Raw genomic sequence first — 4637 nt, 5'->3', positions numbered from 1 at the left:
GGGTTGCTCTGACATTGCCATCACAGCCTGAAGAGCCAGAGCTGCCCCTGGGCAGTGCCAGAGCTGGGAGGGGTCTGCAGAGCAGAGCTGAGCCCCCAGGGCTGGGCTGGGCTCTGGTAGCATTGGCAGGGTCCAGCCCCGGGAGCAGGGAAGCAGCTGCTGGCAGGGACAGCTCCAGGGAGCAGAGCCCTAGGCAGGCAGTGGGGGGAAAGTGCCTCCAAGGTGTGCTGGGATATTTAAAGTCCTCTCGAAACTCAACTATTCCATGATTACTTTTTTTTCAGATCCCCATGCTGCAGCACTGCAAATGTCCAACAGCAGCTCTATCAGCCACTTCCTCCTGCTGGCCTTGGCAGACACGCGGCAGCTGCAGCTCCTGCACTTCTGCCTCTTGCTGGGCATCTCCCTGGCTGCCCTCTTGGGCAACGGCCTCATCATCAGTGCCGTAGCCTGCAGCCACCACCTGCACACCCCCATGTTTTTCTTCCTGCTCAACCTGGCCCTTGCTGACCTGGGCTTCATCTGCACCACTGTCCCCAAAGCCATGCACAATTCCCTCTGGGACACCAGGAACATCTCCTACACAGGATGTGCTGCTCAGCTTTTTTTCTTTATGTTCTTCTTCTCAGCAGAGTATTTCCTCCTGACCATCATGTGCTACGACCGCTACGTGTCCATCTGCAAACCTCTGCACTACGGGACCCTCCTGGGCAGCAGAGCTTGTGCCCACATGGAAGCAGCTGCCTGGGCCACTGCCCTTCTCAATGCTCTCATGCACACAGCCAATACATTTTCCCTGCCCCTGTGCAAGGGCAATGCCCTAGGCCAGTTCTTCTGTGAAATCCCACAGATCCTCAAGCTCTCCTGCTCACACTCAAACCTCAGGGAACTTGGGCTTCTTGCTGTTGGAGCCTGTTTATCATTTGGCTGTTTTGTGTTCATTGTTTTCTCCTATGTGCAGATCTTCAGGGCTGTGCTGAGGATCCCCTCTGAGCAGGGACGGCACAAAGCATTTTCCACCTGCCTCCCTCACCTGGCCGTGGTCTCTCTATTCATCAGCACTGCAGTGTTTGCCTACCTGAAGCCCCCCTCCATGTCCTCCCCATCCCTGGATCTGGCCCTGTCAGTTCTGTACTCGGTGGTGCCTCCAGCTCTGAACCCCCTCATCTACAGCCTGAGGAACCAGGAGCTCAAGACTGCAGTGTGGAGACTGATGACTGGATGCTTTCAGGAACATTAAAGTGCTGACAAATTTCTGCAAATCACTTGTAATAAAAGTCATCTTTGATACTTCCTCTTGGTTTCCTTTTGGAGGTTCTGTTTCTTTGTTTTACTTTTTTCGTATTGTCCAGAAATAAATGTCATTGTTTGTGCAATTTCTCATTTTGTTTCTCTCCTCCTTCCCTGTGGCCACAGTGTCAATGAGGGGCTGTGCTCTTGGTGGGTTTAAATGAAATAAAGGACCTCCCAGCAAAGGTTTCCGCAGAGATGCCCTCTTGTTGCTTTCTCTGGAGCAGCAGCAGCAATGCCTGTCTGCAGAGCTGGGGGCAGATCAGTGCTGGCACAGCAGCTGTGCCCAGGAGCAGCAGCACTTGGTGTTGCCAGTGCTGCTGCTGTGGCCCTGCCCTGCTGGCCTGGTGGCCCTGGTGTTGCTGTAGGGCCTGAGTGCTCTCTGGGCCGGGCACAGTCCTGGGGTGGCAGTGCCAGGACTGCAGCAGGGACAGGCCATGAGCACTGCTGTGGCAACACTAATGCCTCAGGCCAGGCCCTGGGTGCTCCAGGCTCCTTGGCCAGGCTCTCTCAAGAACACAGGCAGGACAATGCTCAGCAGAGAAAAGTCCTGTGAGCAGCCCCAGGCTGGCCGTGGGCAAGCTGGGGGCAAACAGCATGGCTGGTGCTCTGCAAGGATCCTGGGGTAGATGGGAAGGAGCAGCAGAGCAGGGGCTGATCCATCCCCAGTGTACTGGACACCCCAGGGCAGCATCCCAGAGTGTCCTCATGGAGCTGCCAACAACATCCCTGCTCTGCAGCCCTGGCCTCTCCCCCAGCTCACACAGGTTCCCCATCCTTGCAGGCACAGACATGGCAGCACTGGCTCAGGAGCCCCAGTTTGCATTACACAGAGCAGGGGGGAGCACCCCCATGCTGTTGGTGAGGGGGACACAAACCTGAGGGAGCACAAATGCCATCAGCCCCTGGGGCCAGCAAGGGCTGGGGAAAACACCAGGGAAACCACTCAGCTTTGTCCTGGCCTCTGCAGTCAGCCAGAAAGTTTGTTCCCATCAGCTGGGAGTTTCCTGTCCCACTGCAGACACTGTTGCTCAGAGCCAGGGGCTACCTGGCACCCACCCCCAAACTGCCCTGAGCATTTCCTTGGCTTCACCTTTGCTTTCTTTACTCTTCCTTGCTCCAGATTTCTTCCTCTTGTCCACCCCTGTTCTCTCTCCTGCAAAGAGCCCATCCCTGTTTGCCCTTTCCTCTCTGGCCCCACTCCCCATTGCAGTTCCTGACTTGGCACCATGGGAATGTCCCTTGGGCAGCAGGATCATCCTACAAGTGCTGCAGGAATTGTCTGCAGGCTCCTGCAGTGCCTGGTGCTGCTCCCTTGCCAGAGGCACTGCATGCCAGGTGGGCACATCTGGGCTGCTGTGTCTGGCTGTGGGGCTCCCTGTTCTGGGCAATGAGGAGGAGCTGCAGAGGCTCTGCAAGACTGACAGGATGGGCTTTGGGCCTGGCAGGAAAAGCTGAGGGACCTGGGCTGCTGGAGCTTCTGAAGAGGAGGCCCAGGGCTCATCCTGCAACTGCTCCAAGGGTGCTTTCAGAGAATCACAGAATCAGCAAGGCTGGAAAAGACCTTGGAGATCATCAAGTCCAAGCTCTGCCCTAACACCACCTTGTCTCCCTGAGCCTTCTCCTCTCCAAGATAAACAACCCCAGCTTCCTCAGCTGCTCCTCACAGCACTTGTGTTCCTGACCCCTAACTGGCCTTGTTGCCCTTCTCTGGACATGCTCCAGCCCCTCCATGTCCTTCCTAAATTGGGGGGTTCAGGACTGGACACAGCACTCCAGGTGCTGCACAACCAGTGCCAAGCACAGGGGAAAACCTGTTAAACCTGACCTTGTTCGATTTGGTCCCTGGATCCAGCCTGTCCAGGGCCCTGTGCAGAGCCCTCCTACCCTCCAGCAGATCAACACTGCCAGCCAACTTGGTGTCACCACAGTTCCTTGAGGCCCCAGAGTGTCACAATGGTTTCCATGATTCCTTGAGGCCTCCCAGTGTCACAATGTCCCTTTGGTTCCATGGCACCCGTGGTGTCACAAAGTCCCTTGGATCCTTGTGCCCCACAGTGTCATAATGGCCCTTGGTCCCCCAAGGTCCTGAAGGGTGACAATGGATCCTTGATTCCATGAGGTTTGGCAGTGCAGCAATTCTCTCCTTGGTTCCACAGTGTCACAATGGGCTCTTGGTCCAAGGGCCACCACGGTGTCAAACATGTTTCCTTCATTCCATCAGTCCCAGAGGAGCAGCACTGGCCCCTTGGTTCCATGGGGCCCTGCAGTATCACAATGGCCTCATCATGATAGCAGGTCCTGCTCTGTCACAATGCTCTGCATGGTTCCACAAGGCCCTGCAGGGTCACAGTGGCCTCTTGGTTCCATGAAGCCTCAGAGTGCCTTGGTGCTGCAGTGTCACAATGGAGCCCTGGTGACACAAGATCCTGCAGTGTCACCAGGGGCCCTTGGTTCCATGGGGCACCACAGTGTCACAATTGTTTCCTCAGTTCCTAGGGTTCCTTGCAATGGAGCAATGGCCCCTTGATTCCATTGTCCCCAGGCTCTCCCAAGGGTCTCCTTGATTCCCAGTGTCACAATGGGCCCTTGGTTCAACAAGGCCCTGCAGTGTCACAGTGGCCGCTGTGTTTCCACCAGGACCCAGACTGTCACAACAGACTCCTTGCTTCCATTCAGCCCCACAGTGTCACCATGGCCCCCTGGTTCCCTGCTGCCATGTCGTACACAGTGTCTCCATGGTCCTCTTAGTGCCACCAGGCCCTGCAGTGTCACAATGGCCCATTGCTTCCCCAGGGCCCTGCAGTGTTACAATCATGAGAGAATCAGCCAGGCTGGAAAAGACCTTGGAGAGCATCAAGTCCAGCCTGGGACCCAACACCACCTTGTCACCCAGACCATGGCACTGAGTGCCACATCCAGTCTTTCCCTAAACACTTCCAGGAATGGTGACTCACCAACCTCCCTGGGCAGCCAGTTCTTGTGACCTAACACTGTGCTGCCCAACCAGTGCTGACGACGGGGGAAGAATCACTGCCCTGCTTCTGCTGGCCACAGCATTCCTGATCCATTGGAATCTCAGGGGTTGGATGATGGAAATGGTGGGGACAAAGTGTGGTTGATTGTCAGCCATGGAGAGTCTTGATTTTCATATCTATTCAGACTGCATCTGGATATGCTGGGGGTCAATATCAATTCAACATTGCTGATATTACTCAAGAAAAGAAAACAGGACAAAACAGTACACTTTGCATTGTTTTCAATATACTATATCCACATTGAATACATTTCTGAAATATGTAATTAACCACAGAAGAACTGAAATTTTCAGTGATTCCGTGGGGCTT

At 55.1% G+C, this 4637-nt stretch overlaps 1 pseudogene across 1 annotated transcript; it reads left to right on the top strand.

Annotated features, from left to right (window-relative positions):
- The first annotated feature begins 307 nt into the window (after positions 1-307).
- On the top strand, positions 308-1214 carry LOC311165982 (olfactory receptor 14J1-like; annotated as a pseudogene). The gene has a single exon. The product of its transcript is annotated as an olfactory receptor 14J1-like (transcript).
- The last annotated feature ends 3423 nt before the right edge of the window (positions 1215-4637 follow it).

The sequence above is a fragment of the Fringilla coelebs genome, assembly GCF_963513975.1.
Source record: "Fringilla coelebs genome assembly, contig: SCAFFOLD_48, whole genome shotgun sequence".
In the NCBI taxonomy this organism is placed as follows: Eukaryota; Metazoa; Chordata; class Aves; order Passeriformes; family Fringillidae; genus Fringilla; species Fringilla coelebs.
The sequence above is the reverse complement of the archived record's forward strand: the minus strand, read 5'-3'. Positions and strand labels throughout refer to the sequence as shown.